Below are 16,456 nucleotides of genomic sequence, written 5' to 3'. Positions count from 1 at the left end.
AATACACTTGAAAAGGCATGGGTGACGATTGTTGTGGCAGAAGGTGTGTGAGGATGACTACCCTAAACAGACGTGAAGGGTCGGAAAAGACAGGCATGCGTAGTAGGCGACCTCTTCGCTCAGGCAGAGGAAATAGTGAAGATCGTGATGAAGGCTCCGTTACGTTTGAACACAATGAGGAAAGAGCACCGTTCCCTATGCTACCTCCATGCGAAGATTAAAACTCTCTTATTGCGTAAGAAAATACTGCTGTCAATCAAATAAGAAACATGTAAAGAAGAATTTAGGAAGAGTGCGCGTTCTCTTTCAGATTTATTACTGCAACGATGATATTTAATGTGCTGTTTTGATATGTTTGTATGTAAGTGATGTAAAGAAATCTACAAAAATAAACGTGGACATATTACGTAACAAAAGAGAGAAATAATTTAATTTTTGTTGTGAATTTGTATCTGTAAGTAGAAATGGGAAACTTTCAGTGGCCATTTATTGAAATTTATGTTTTATGTAATGTACGTCTTCATGAAAACTGAGCCAAAATTTTACAAAGATGCTTCTCATCGTATGTATTCACGTGTAAGGAAGTGCAGTGAACAATGAAACACTGTTTTATATTGTCGTTTAGAAGTGCACAAAAGTGACGTGAAACACGTACTTTACAAAGTGCTAAGTGTAATGAACTAAAGTCATTAATGAAGAATGTCCATGATGCCATTTCCACCAGATACAAGATGTTGTAAGAACAACAGAAGCCAGAGTACAAACTTCTTGCGAAATAACTGTCAGGAAATTTCTCCCATGGACGGGGGGGGGGGGGGGGGGGCAGAGGGGGGAAGGGGGAGGGGAGGGGGAGACATGACTTCAAATGGCTCTGAGCGCTATGGGACTCAACAGCTGAAGTCATCAGTCCCCTAGAACTTAGAACTACTTAAACCTAACTAACCTAAGGGCATCACACGAATCCATGAACGAGGCGGTATTCGAACCTGCGACCGTAGCGGTCTCGAGGTTCCAGACTAAAGCACCTACAACCGCTTCCATGGGGGGAGATGTTATATATAAACGACGTAATGGCGTGTACGTTGTTAGGCTTAAGCCTGTTGGCAGCCATCAATGGCAGAGCAAGATAGGAAAACTGTCACAATGCAGAGAGCGGCAAAAGCGGTAGCATTTATGTTGTTGTTGTTGTTGTTGTTGTCTTCAGTCCTGAGACTGGTTTGATGCAGCTCTCCATGCTACTCTATCCTGTGCAAGCTGCTTCATCTCCCAGTACCTACTGCAACCTACATCCTTCTGAATCTGCTTAGTGTACTGATCTCTCGGTCTCCCTCTACGATTTTTACCCTCCACGCTGCCCTCCAATGCTAAATTTGTGATCCCTTGATGCCTCAAAACATGTCCTACCAACCGATCCCTTCTTCTAGTCAAGTTGTGCCACAAACTTCTCTTCTCCCCAATCCTATTCAATACCTCCTCATTAGTTACGTGATCTATCCACCTTATCTTCAGTATTCTTCTGTAGCACCACATTTCGAAAGCTTCTATTCTCTTCTTGTCCAAACTAGTTATCGTCCATGTTTCACTTCCATACATGGCTACACTCCAAACAAATACTTTCAGAAACGACTTCCTGATACATAAATCTATATTCGATGTTAACAAATTTCTCTTCTTCAGAAACGCTTTCCTTGCCATTACCAGTCTACATTTTATATCCTCTCTACTTCGACCATCATCAGTTATTTTACTTCCTAAATAGCAAAACTCCTTTACTACTTTAAGTGTCTCATTTCCTAATCTAATTCCCTCAGCATCACCCGATTTAATTTGACTACATTCCATTATCCTCGTTTTGCTTTTGTTAATGTTCATCTTATATCCTCCTTTCAAGACACTGTCCATTCCGTTCAACTGCTCTTCCAAGTCCTTTGCCGTCTCTGACAGAATTACAATGTCATCGGCGAACCTCAAAGTTTTTACTTCGTCTCCATGAATTTTAATACCTACTCCAAATTTTTCTTTTGTTTCCTTTACTGCTTGCTCAATATACAGATTGAATAACATTGGGGAGAGGCTACAACCCTGTCTCACTCCTTTCCCAACCACTGCTTCCCTTTCATGCCCCTCGACTCTTATTACTGCCATCTGGTTTCTGTACAAATTATAAATAGCCTTTCGCTCCCTGTATTTTACCCCTGCCACCTTTAGAATTTGAAAAAGAGTATTCCAGTCAACATTGTCAAAAGCTTTCTCTAAGTCTACAAATGCTAGAAACGTAGGTTTGCCTTTTCTTAATCTTTCTTCTAAGATAAGTCGTAAGGTCAGTATTGCCTCACGTGTTCCAACATTTCGACGGAATCCAAACTGATCCTCCCCGAGGTCCGCATCTACCAGTTTTTCCATTCGTCTGTAAAGAATTCGTGTTAGTATTTTGCAGCCGTGGCTTATTAAACTGATAGTTCGGTAATTTTCACATCTGTCAGCACCTGCTTTCTTTGGGATTGGAATTATTATATTCTTCTTGAAGTCTGAGGGTATTTCGCCTGTCTCATACATCTTGCTCACCAGCTGGTAGAGTTTTGTCATGACTGGCTCTCCCAAGGCCGTCAGTAGTTCTAATGGAATGTTGTCTACTCCGGGGGCCTTGTTTCGACTCAGGTCTTTCAGTGCTCTGTCAAACTCTTCACGCAGTATTGTATCTCCCATTTCGTCTTCATCTACATCCTCTTCTATTTCCATAATATTGTCCCCAAGTACATCGCCCTTGTATAAACCTTCTATATACTCCTTCCACCTTTCTGCCTTCCCTTCTTTGCTTAGAACTGGGCTGCCATCTGAGCTCTTGATATTCATACACGTGGTTCTCTTCTCTCCAAAGGTCTCTTTAATTTTCCTGTAGGCAGTATCTATCTTACCCCTAGTGAGATAAGCTTCTACATCCTTACATTTGTCCTCTAGCCATCCCTGTTTAGCCATTTTGCACTTCCTGTCGATCTCATTTTTGAGACGTTTGTATTCCTTTTTGCCTGCTTCATTTACTGCATTTTTATATTTTCTCCTTTCATCAATTAAATTCAATATTTCTTCTGTTACCCAAGGATTTCTAGCAGCCCTCGTCTTTGTACCTACTTTATCCTCTGCTGCCTTCACTACTACATCCCTCAGAGCTACCCATTCTTCTTCTACTGTATTTCTTTCCCCTATTCCTGTCAATTGTTCTCTTATGCTCTCTCTGAAACTCTGTACAACCTCTGGTTCTTTCAGTTTATCCAGGTCCCATCTCCTTAATTTCCCACATTTTTGCAGTTTCTTCAGTTTTAATCTACAGGTCATAACCAATAGATTGTGGTCAGAGTCCACATCTGCCCCTGGAAATGTCTTACAACTTAAAACCTGGTTCCTAAATCTCTGTCTTACCATTATATAATCTATCTGATACCTTTTAGTATCTCCAGGGTTCTTCCACGTATACAACCTTCTTTCATGATTCTTAAACCAAGTGTTAGCTATGATTAAGTTGTGCTCTGTGCAAAATTCTACTAGGTGGCTTCCTCTTTCATTTCTTAGCCCCAATCCATATTCACCTACTATGTTTCCTTCTCTCCCTTTTCCTACAATCGAATTCCAGTCACCCATTACTATTAAATTTTCGTCTCCCTTCACTATCTGAATAATTTCTTTTATTTCATCGTACATTTCTTCAATTTCTTCATCATCTGCAGAGCTAGTTGGCATATAAACTTGTACTACTGTAGTAGGTGTGGGCTTCGTATTTATCTTGGCCACAATAATGCGTTCACTATGCTGTTTGTAGTAGCTTACCCGCATTCCTATTTTCCTATTCATAATTAAACCTACTCCTGCATTACCCCTATTTGATTTTGTGTTTATAACCCTGTAGTCACCTGACCAGAAGTCTTGTTCCTCCTGCCACCGAACTTCACTAATTCCCACTATATCTAACTTTAACCTATCCATTTCCCTTTTTAAATTTTCTAACCTACCTTCCCGATTAAGGGATCTGACATACCACGCTCCGATCCGTAGAACGCCAGTTTTCTTTCTCCTGATAACGACATCCTCCTGAGTAGTCCCCGCCCGGAGATCCGAATGGGGGACTATTTTACCTCCGGAATATTTTACCCAAGAGGATGCCATCATCATTTAATAATACAGTAAAGCTGCATGTCCTCGGGAAAAATTACGGCTGTAGTTTCCCCTTGCTTTCAGCCGTTCGCAGTACCAGCACAGCAAGGCCGTTTTGGTTAATGTTGCAAGGCCAGATCAGTCAATCATCCAGACTGTTGCCCCTGCAACTACTGAAAAGGCTGCTGCCCCTCTTCAGGAACCACACGTTTGTCTGGCCTCTCAACAGATACCCCTCCGTTGTGGTTGCACCTACAGTACGGCCATCTGTATCGCTGATGCACGCAAGCCTCCCCACCAACGGCAAGGTCCATGGTTCATGGGGGAAGGCATTTATGTTACCGGAGCTGTTACCGGAGCTAAATGGTAATACCACAGCCCTGCAAATTGCAGACACTCTGGCACAGCTGTCCTGGGGTGGAGGGGGGGGAGGGGTTATGGGGGGAGCGGGGATGTTCGTTTCAGGGAATTAAGTGGAAACTCCATCCACCGCCTAGATGCCGTTCCATGCCGTCGCAGAAGGAGATGGCCACGAAAAGGATCGTTTTAGCAGACGGAGCGAGCTTCGTGCTTGTTCCTGGACCGTCAGTGCGTTTGCACAGGTTAGAGTGCTAGTGCACTGTCCCCTATTCGCAAAAGGACTGAGTGATGGGCCAAGTGACGTCAGACACTGTTGTTGCTGGCCGTAATAGAAGTGGCAGTAACGTTTAGCTTTCAGCTGAACGCTGTTGCTATCAAACTTCGAGGCTTTTTATGTAAAGCCCAGAAGAATACCTACCTACCATGCAGGAACAGACGAGGAATCTAAATGCGGTTGGACGGAGGCGCCCTGAAAGTGCAGAGCTACTTCTCAGATTCTCCAAAGCCTGTTAAGTTCCGGTGGATTTTTGGGTCGATTATAGGAAGTGAGAAATAGTGCGCAGCCACGATCCTTTAAAAACCGATTTTCCTGTATTCAGATCGCTGGAAAGCCGACTCTGTGTCGCTGGTGCCTAGCCTCGGTGAGCTCCGACAAGTGTGTTTTTCTGACTTTAACTGCAGTCCTCAAGTTTGTACTTAACATTGTGCTTCAGTACGTTGCTTTTGTAGCACTCACCCCGTGGATTCAAACAATGACTTTATTGTGCAATCAATGCCTTCTTTGATTTGTGTAACGTTTGGAATTAACCTTTAGTGTAGTAGTTAGACTGATCTCTATTAAATAATGTTAATCAAATCCCTTAAATCCACTAGTCTTCTCATGGAAGCATCCTGTAGAGTCTCAAAATCCGCACCTCTCGTTGGTGACCTGCGACAGTGTTTGGAGCTGATCGAAGTCACCAATCTTTCTTCACTGGGAATTTGTCTTTTTTCATGTCCTCTTCACCGCTCGGAAATTGCAGACTGTCTTATCTCTATACTGTGCTAGGACACACCATACGAACGCGTTATCTGCAGAGATTTTGCAGATCCATAGCCTGCAAGATCGCCCGATCTCAGTCTATGTACTTTTGTGTCTGGAAATATTTAAAAGGACGCAGTTATCAGGAACACACTCAGTCTCTATCTCATCTGAAGGCTACACCGAACACGTTGCTGATGCTCTACAGGAACTGTTCCGAGCAACTATTGATCACGTAGTTTTATGGTTTGTGATGATACAGGAGCTTTTTTTTTTTTTAAACATATGCGAGCGTTGGGATAGCTTGTACCCTCAACAGTCTTATATGATTGAGCATGCGTGGATATTTTCAACAAGGTTCAGCCGACATATAATTGGCGTCTGTAAGCTGATATGTTAGTGTGAAGTTATTTTCGTCTGGTGGGCATCTGTACGTTTCAGCTACTTCTGGAGCGTCGTGTGGCAACATGGGGTGCTTTATAAAATTCTTGCGTCGTATACAGTACGTCTCGGAGTCTTCAGCGCTGCGCGCCGCGCCATGGAACCCTCTTAGAGAATTTATTTGCCAAGGGGCTTCTCAACAATCAAAAAATAGTTGGAACATTCAGGGGAAAAGATTGAGTTAGTACAGAATTGATGATGTTCCCGACTTGACAACTACTCGCTTTTGTAGATATAATAATTCGATGTAGAAAGATTGATACATGTATTATAAACTATGTAGTTGTTCAATATGCGGACTTTGTATCAGTAGCTTGGAAATGTCGGAATGTTTTTGAGAATTTGCGGGATTGTTGTCTTAGCCAGCGCTAAGGCCTAACTGCATGAAGCTGCGACAACCCTTGCAAAAACTCTCGTCGACATCTCCAATGCGCATACTGTACAAATTGTGTAAGCACCGATTAACAATAAAATCAACATAATTCCTTTTCCACTGTTTGACATTTTCTGCTCACGTCCCTCTCCTAATCCATTACATGTCGATACATTTCTATACGTGTTTCTTCAATTCACAGTGCCAGATTTGCACCTTGTGGCCAAAATTGGAACGATTTTTTCATTCCAGCGTAAACCAGTAACGCATTGGCGTATCTAACAAGCATAGCTGCCACACGATAATTGCAGCCCACGCTCGCTCTTGATTGCCATAACATTGCCACAGACGCCAACAGAGGGTCGAATCTTCCTGATACCAAAGTCATACATGCTGCAGTCTCAAATGTTCCAAGCAGAGTAAACTTATAACTGGATACCGTTAAAATCATCTCGCTTTCTCTTATTACACAAACAGTTACTTTCCAAAGCTTTGACAATGTTTAAGGTCCCCACTCTTACCGCTTGCATTGTTTAACTTTTGTTGTCTTATCGTCTTTACTTTTTCTTGAAATGGTTATCTACAGCGGAAAAATATTTGGAAAAATCACTTCTGTGATAACAGCTGTTGTCAGGGTTCGCGAAAGTTCTGCAATGACATTTGCAGTTCTCGTCCTCTTATTTTTCGTTGCAGTCCTCTTCAGTAACCAATTTTCACGACCCCTCAATACCCATTTTCATTCTTGTTTGACAGCGGCTGTTCTTGAGCGTTTCTTGTATGCAGTATAAATCTTCGAGACATTACCTCCTGAAATGCCATACACTTAGGAAACCTTGCGTACGGAGCACCCACTATAAGAGCACTAGCAACATGCCCGGGGCGTATTCACGAAGCTCTTACATCATGCACTCACAACTAAACAGAACACAGTTCCGACTAGGTCTGACGCTTGCAACGTAATGGGAACATTAGAACCTACATACAAGTTCAAGTATGCATTTCTCATGGTGTTTCCATACTTTATGCCTATCCCGTGTATTTGGTTCCGTAGCATTTTGTTTTATATTCAAGACACTTTGTTTAGGAATAGTTCTAGCACTCTGTGAATCGCTGCAACGAAATGGTAGTCCAGGCTTTCGCTTATGGTATTTTTACCTGCTACTCTTCTTGAGTATTCACTTTGCTGCTTTCAAAGTAGTTCTTTCTCCTATAATCTGTCGAATTATCCATAGTTCAGGACTGAGAATGTGAACACAGGTTTCCTTCGCCTTTCATTTTGAATATTGTTGCCAGTTTTATGAAGTACCAAAACGAACAGTCGTTAAAAGACCAGACGCATACAAACACAATCTCTTCGCTCAATCTCATAAATGAAATGAAATAATAAAGAAATAGCAATGTTAAAAAATAAACATATACCAGTTGACACACACGCATAGAGTACCACGTAGAAACAGAACTACATCATCTCTGATCTAAAACAAAATGGTATGTACATAAATATGAATGTATTTAGTTTGCTCAACATGGCTTGACATTATCCCTGTGGCTCCTGAAAACTAGTAGTTTCACATGTGTTTCGACGTGTGCATTAAATAGACTTTTGTACTGTCTGCCACCACCAAATGTCGTTGCTGCTCTTGTAGGTGGCGCATTGCAGTAGCATTTGTTCCAGTTTGCGAGTACACTGGTGGACATCGATAAGACATCATCGAATCAGAAAACCAGGGGCAATGAGGGACAGTGCGATTTGTCTGTAGGGAGAAGTGATTGCTCCAAATATCCAAGAGAGGTTAGTTGCTAATATGTGGGCAAAGAGAACCAAGAGACAAATGTGTGTCTCGCTGCGTATCTTGAGAGGCGTTGGGACTGTGCAAGAAAACCCAAAACAATAGGCATCCAGCAATTGCTCGCAAACCAAACCAGTCCCAGAGTGTCAATGACTTGTTAATGGGACACAGGAATATCATATTTAGAGAACAACAGGCAACAGGTCTGCACTCCAAACATGAGGATTTTGAAGACGAAGGTGTGTGCAAAGTGGGTCTCCCCTCACGATGCGAAGAAACAGAAGCGTGTGGAAAAATGGCACCAGGTGGTTCAACAGTACAGTGCAGATCCCACAAATTTCTTGAGCTCATGATCACCATCGACGCAATGAAACGCCAGCAATCGTCCCAAGGTGTCACGGCAGGGATTATTCATGCAGAAACAAATGGCGATTGTGTTCTAGTATCATAAAGGGATATTACTGGTAAATTGGTTTCTTCTCAGTTCGGACCTCAACAGTGATTGGTACAGCAGTTCAGTGTAACAACTCCGCTGACGCGTCCAACAGCGTCATCACGGAAAATGGGCCTGTACTGTTCTGCTGCGGGACTACCAAGGGTAGCCACATGCCAGTTGCCAGATCACTGCCACCGTCCTTGAACTAGGGTTTACTTTGCTACCACGCCCTCCATATTTGTCAGATATAGCTCCTTGAGACTATACCCTATTCGACTCCTTGAAAGAAGTCATGCGCGGTAAGACGTTCACCGCCAATGATTAGCTTCATGCAGCCGTCCACCAGTGGCACCGGGATAAAATCAAATGGTTCAAATGGCTCTGAGCACTATGGGACTTAACTTCTAAGGTCATCAGTCCCCTAGAACTTAGAACTACTTAAACCTAACTAACCTAAGTACATCACACACATCCATGCCCGAGGCAAGATTCGAACCTGCGACCAAAGCAGTCCGGCGGTTCCAGACTGAAGCGCCTAGAACCGCTCGGCCACCGTGGCCGGCTGGCACCGGGATACCCCCACAGAATGATGCGCTACGCCAACACGGAAGCGGCATATAGACATTGGCGAGGAGTTCCTCTAACATAATCTGTATTTCTTTGTTCAGTAAATGGAGAGCCCACGGAAAAAAATGGGAAAGACGCATTTTGTACATATATCAGTAGATGGAATTTAAACGTTCAAGGTTACAAGAAAGTAGTTAAAACACTACAGTCCAGCGTAGTCAGTGTAATTTTGATGTCAAATTTTATCATTATAAACAAGGTACTTAAGAAAAAAATCACAATTGAAATTACTTGACGAAAAAGGCAAAACACGCAAAGAAAGTACATATTTTCCAAGGCAAGAACATGGTAAGGCCGTCGCTTATTTGAAGGCTTTCGTTCCATGTTTGTGTTGTTTGAGTTTCTTTTTGTTAGTCTCTGAATTTGGTTTGTTATGTGGTAGACCGAAATACAAATTTCCTACAGCCTGACCACAAAAATTTTTAAGTTCTTCAAGGTCTGCATATTTTTCACATGATATCGGCCAGAGCTCTGAAAATATGCCCCTAAAGTCATTTACTTGAGAAACAAAAATGTTACATATTACAAAACACTTACAATTTCATGCTCGATTAGGCCATACGAATTCGTCAGGTCCCTGCCGCTGATACTCAGACTCGACCTCTACTTGTAGACCACCAGAACTTTCCAAATCTATTGCTGTCCACACCACATTGTACGTAATCCTATATCTGAACAGTTTGTCACCCTCCACTAGCAGGGATTCCCTGAGTTGTTGCGTCTTGAAAGAACGCTTCAGTTTGTAACATGCTTTTAAAAAGGTCGTCCGTTCTCTTTTAAATTCTTCTTAAACAAGAATGACTGTGATGCCTTGGATTTACTCTTACGGTTTGAAAATCATTAACATAGTTTTCAGGTAACTCTACAACAGTTTTCTAGCAAGCATTGGTTTTTATCACATCGAACGTAAGAGTGTCTTCTCATTGGAAACTTTATTTTGACATTATCTAATCTCTTAATAATATGCTTGCCATAGCGAAGGTATAAGAGTGCTGTATAGTTCTTGTTCTGTCCTGAGAACGAATCACAGAATGTTACAAGAACCCTTACTTTTGGATCAAGGATTTCTTTCACATAATTATGCAAAGAGGTAATAACTTCATTCTCTCCTTTATATCCTTCATGTTCATTGTAAGTATAAAATATCACATCACTGCTGGACAGTTGATGAATGTAAAAACCGTAAAATGACAATTGACACTTGTAATAAATGTCATTAATCGTGATATTTGTCAAGGCTAGGTTTTTTCCTGGAAGTCAAAGCATATTGCTAAATTTTCCGCTATCTTTCTACTTTCTTGCCTCGCTTTTCGATTCCTTGTAGCCTATAAAATTTAATAGTTCTTGGCTTGTGAACCTGGCCTTCTGTAGCAACTACTCTCATTTTATTTTTAATTTCTAACTTTTTACTCAGATCCTTAATTCTGATCAGAATCTGTCACATGATGAGCAGATATCAGTACACGGGCACCCAAATCGTTAGTTGAATTTGCTTTTAAATATTTTGCGCCGTGTCTCATATGCAACAGGAAGTTAAGATTATTTTTCTTAATGTATCTCATGGAATTTTTTATTGACAGTTCTTCATGAATGTAAATTATGCCAGTCTTACTCTTACCAAAATAACTCCATCTTCCCCTAAATGCAGCTATGTGGTTTATAACGACCGCCCACTTTTCTTTGGAGGGGTGAGGTCGTTAGGATGTATGCCCCTTTCGTACTTGGAAGATACTCTAGTACTCTTCATACTCGAATGTATAGTCTGCAGTCTGCTATTTGTTATTCCATCCAAACCAGTGAAGACCATCCGGCAAACAGGAATTTCACCCATGGTACCATTTCGTGTAATTCAAACAATGTGTCAGAAAGAGCAATCTCTGGCATTGGCATAATCATGTCTACGCCTTTTTCGAGCAATTGATGTCACCGAAAGCTAGGTTAAATAGGATGATTCATCATTCCAGTTATCTAACAAATTTAAATTCTTGATCAGCTGTTCCCTTTCCTGCGATCATTTTTTTTTTTCGAAACACTCAAACAATGAGCTTTCGCAGTTACTGCCAAGCTGATGGAACATTACTCTCAGGTTCCTACAAACATTACTCATTCTGTCATAATTGTTTTCTGTTTCTAGCTGGTTGATTCAGAGATGGATTGTTATCTTCATCTTGTGAAGATCCACAGGTTTTAAAGATCATAAGACGACCACAGTAGTATCATTCTTAAAGCTAAACTCTATTACTATCAGAAAAAGACATAAATTGAGAAACTCAACCTATCACGAGTGCAGTCGCAACCCAGCTGACCAAATAGATGTAATGTAAACTGTGGAAGCAAACATCGGATTTCCCCGATCTTTCCGACGGAAGACCGACTTATAACGTTTTCTTCGTCCCACTAAAACTGAAACCCTTTGTATCTAAGTGACTTGCCATTTCATTTGAAAGTCATTTAACTGCGTTGCAGTACCGAACGTGCATTCAACTTACTTTCTAATTGAATGGACTTACCATTTTTTTTCTGTGGGGCCTTCAAATGGTTCCTGTGAACAGAAAAGGAATGAGTGACAATCATTTTTGGGCGTCCTAAGAATTTCAGGCCGTTGATGATGCCTACCAAAAACGTAAATGCGAAATAGGTATGGCACGATAAAATTGGGTTTCATTCATTTGCTCTTCTAACGTAGCTATTATCAACTTGCACTCTATACCTCCGCTCTCATATAAATGCAAGGCAAAACTTTCCATTCGCTAGCTTACGGTGGTCATCTTCACGTTTTCCATTCATAAATCATTTTACCCTAACAGTTTCCTATTTTCTCCTTATTTCTTTTGAAATTATATGTTACCTTACCAGAGTCCATCAAACTACTCACTTTCTGGAAGTTCCCGTAACACATCACTGTCTACACCGTGCAGTTACACTAATGTGTCCACTGCCTATGTTCGACATCAATGTGCAGTAACAAAACACAAACGGTGGCAGCATTAGCAGTGGAGGGGATATAAAGCGTGATGGAAGGATGCCGATAACACTACAGATGTTATCGTAATGCGGAAACGGAGGGATTTATTTGACGTGCAAAAGGACGCGATCAGTGGGTTTCGAACGAAGTGCGGAAGCATTTCCCAAATTAATACGTTAGTAAACTGTACTACTACTGCCAAGGTTAAAGTATAGCACACATGGCAGAATGGGGGTAGCCAAAATCATCGCCTGGGGTGCAGCACGGACCATAGATATGTGGAAGGCGACTGTGGAAGTGTGCGCGAGCGAACAGATGTGAAGCTGTTGCCCAACTGCCCGCACAGGTGAACCAAGGAGCCACGGACGATCTCCCCTCAACGACGGTTCAGCGAACCTTGCTGCGAACGCGGCTCAATAGCAGGCACCAGGTTCGTTCAGCCACTCCGACTGCCGTTAATCAGCAACGAAGGTTGGAACTTGCAAGCCGGGACTGCAGTTGGACGCCCACTGAATGGCGGCAGGTCGCCTTTTCAAATGATTCGTGTTTTATGCTGTATCTGACAGACGGCCGTTGGCGTGTAAGGTGTGAAACGTCTGAAAGTAAACACCATGCAAGGAGAAGGGAGCCCGAGGTTCTGGGGAATGATTTTGTGTCGTTTCCTGGTGGAAACCGTATTCCGGAAGGCACAATGAATCGAAACAAGTATGTATCTTTGGCCTGGGATCATGTCGACCCCTACCTGCAGTTTATTATCGTCGCCACGATGCCATCTGCCGACAGGAAAATTCAACGTGTCACATAGTTCACAATGTATGTGCACGGTACTGGAAACAACGGGAAGAATTTACTGTACTCCCCTGGCAAGCGAACTCTCCAGATTTAAACCCACCTTCATCATGGATCCTCAATGAGAAACCTAATACAGCTGGCCACTGCACTGGGGTCGGCATGGCTTCACATCCCTGTTGATACCCTCCAGAACCTCATTCACTCTATTCCTGTTCGTCTTGTAGCGGTCCGCGATGCAAAGGTGGTTATTCAGGCTTCTGGCAGGTGCTCGCAATTTTCTGAGTGGACAGCGTATTTTATATAGAGATAACATAATTCCGTTGCCGATTCCTCACTTGTGCAGAATTATACAGAGGGGTCCAAAAAACTGTATCCACTGTTTAAAAGTCCATAACTTGCAAAATAATTGGAGTTGTCTCATTTTTGGTGAAAGTGTAGCTTAAAGTCCACCTTTCGGACATCACTGTAGGTGTTCGAAATGGTCACCATTAACATCCACACACAAACCATGCCGCCGAACTGCAGCACGAACTACTGACTGCAACGTGTTCAGTTGGTTCTTTGCACACGAATGTACGATGGATTCTCGAAGTTCATACAATGTGCTTGGCTTTTGTCGATAAACGACGTCCTTTAGTGTTCCCCACAGGTAAAAGTCCAGAGGAGTTAGGTCTGGGGAACGTGGTGGATACTCCACAACACCTCTACGGCCTATCTGTCTTCCTGGTAGATTTTCTTCGAGCTACGCCCTAACACGATTTTGGTAGTGAGCTGGGGCACCATCTTGTTGAAGGTAAACTCTTCCATCTCCATACAAGTCTCGGACGGCAGGTAAAATGGATGTCTGAAGCTTCTGAAGGTACACCTTGTAATGGTACTTGAATTACGTAACCATTTCGGCATCTCACCTCAACCCTTCGGTACCAGCAATATTCTTCCGTGTTTCTGTAAAGTAGTTAACATATTTCTGTGATAACATTCAGATTTGATTTCATTAATGTAGAAGTACTTCGATACATCGATATGTATATATTACAATTATATTATTCTTATGTGTATTCCTTCTTTTATCACTATGATTACTGACGTACTTGTAACTCTGATTTTTGGGCGCGTATGTGGTTATTAGAGAGTCAAGCTTTGCTCGTCATGTTAAAAAGGCGCAAATTGTAGTCAGTTTATGAAATGTGAACTTTAACAGTGAGGAAGATATTTTCAAGTATGTTTTATATTGTGAAGTGATGTTTTGGAACGAGTTACGTGATATTGCAACAAAAGTAATCAAAAATAAGAGTAACTTAAATTCTCAGTGCTGATTACCTTATTACATCACCATTGTCCTAACTTGCAAAAGTTCAATCTTCAAGAATGGTTTATGAAACACGTCTATAAAACTTTTCAATATCGCAAAATAACACCTGGGCTTCTTTGCATCCGAGCTTGGAATCATCACTACCTAGATTTTAGACGATTATCCATGAGTTCACAACGAGTCTAGCGTGGAAAACACGAAAAGATGAGTGCCTAGTTTATCCATTATTTCATAAATGACTTTATTAACTGTGCTCTAATGACACCTGCCACATAATATAACTTCGTTGTAGCCCGAAAATGCAATATGTAGCTGCATGAGCAATACTACACCCATAATTAATTTTTGATCTTTGTTGTGGTAGGGTTGTTAGAACCTCACCGGTAACTGTACCGTCAAAGAAGAGTGGCCCAATCAAGCCCCGGTAAGACAACCCACACCACACATTTACTTCTGGAAAATTCACGGCTTTGTCTACATGGACGTTGGGATTTTCGGCGGACCAGTGGATGTAATTCTGGCGATTTACTGTACCACTGAGTTTGAACTGTGCCTCATCAGATCATACAATCATCTCTGAAAACTCTTCATCGTTGCGCAACATGTTAGTAAACCACTCGCAGTACTCGGTTCTGGGTCGTCCTCGTTGATTGCGTGTAGCAGTCGTGGGATGCAGCACTTCCACTTTGCTGTCTTCAAAATTCGCCGAACACTTAAGCGACTCACTCCAGTTTCACGATCACACTGTCTCACAAACTTCTGTGGTGAGCGAGTGAATTGTTGTAACATACGACGGGAGTTAGGTGGACTTGTTACTGTTACAGGTCGTCCAGATCGTTGTTTGTGTACATCTTTAATACAGCCTTCGGCTTAAAATTTGTCTCGAATGCGACGAATCGGTGGCTCTGATTGATACTCATTTCGGTATTGCTATTGAACCTCATTAATGTTTTCGTACTTAAAAATACCACTTCAAAACTGACTTCGTTTCATCGAATGTAAGCCCTGCGTCAGCCATGTTTACTCGAGTAACTAGGTGCAACTAGGAACAAAACACTATCTGGAGACTGTCATCTGACAAAACAAAACAACGCAATACAACGCTTGTGTGGCGATTGACGGAACTACAAACTATTACACTACCAAAGATGAGACAATTCCGTCAGTTAGTTTGCCAGTTATTGACGTTTAAACAGTGGATACATTTTTGGACCCCACTGTATTGTTCATTAGTGGTAATCAGGAGAGAAACGGATAACAATGGATGTGATTGATAGCAGCTCGCTAAAAGAAACTTGCAAGTGGTGCCTTACATGCAGTTTAATCGAGTAAGGTTTTCTGTCAGCAACCCAGTCTCTTTTTACGAAGAAAACAAGTTAACAAAGGAATAGAATTTTTGCCAGAAACACTCCGTAAGTGGATTCAAATCATAAAAGCGTTCCGCTAACTGAAACTACCCGTAACACAGTAGCGAATCTGTGTGTGTGTGTGTGTGTGTGTGTGTGTGTGTTTGTGTGTGTGTTTGTGTGTGTGTGTGTGTGTACGTGGGCTAGGGAAAATGTGGTGGCTTCGGAAGTTAGACATACGAAATACAACGTCGAGAGACCACCGCGGAACGGTGCGGAAGCAAGACAAGCAATTAGAGAACAAAGGCTTGGAGCAAGAGAATCAGATTATGGTATTGTCAGAACGAGTTGCTGCGCGTTAAAGTAGCTACCGGCAATTGCAAGAATTTCTGGCAGTTGTTGAGAAGTTGTCGGAAGTCGGGAAAGTTTCTCGAAGTCCGCAGTTGGTTGCTGGAAGCCTTTCGGCGTTTAGCAGCGCATGGACCGTAGCGAAGATGAGAAAATGAAATGCCGAATTGTGATTCAGTACTTGAAAAGCGTTTTAGGTAGTGTGAAATATACATTATTTGACGACATGTAAAACTTAGTAGGCAAATCAGGACACCAGGACTCGTTCTTCTCTTATCACAGCAAAAATTGTTATTCCACTTAATATTCCTCAACGAAGCCCAGCACGATAATTCGAAATCTTTGTCTCGTTCAGATATTATTTGTACAATTTCACTGTTGTACGTTATATTGCTTTACTTTTACTATGTGGGCCTACAAACATTCTTAAAACTGTTTAACTCATCATTTATACATCACATTGCTTTATTATTACTATGTCGGCCTATAAACATTTTTA

The sequence above is a fragment of the Schistocerca gregaria genome, chromosome 6 (assembly GCF_023897955.1).
Source record: "Schistocerca gregaria isolate iqSchGreg1 chromosome 6, iqSchGreg1.2, whole genome shotgun sequence".
In the NCBI taxonomy this organism is placed as follows: Eukaryota; Metazoa; Arthropoda; class Insecta; order Orthoptera; family Acrididae; genus Schistocerca; species Schistocerca gregaria.
This window is presented reverse-complemented; position numbering follows the sequence as displayed.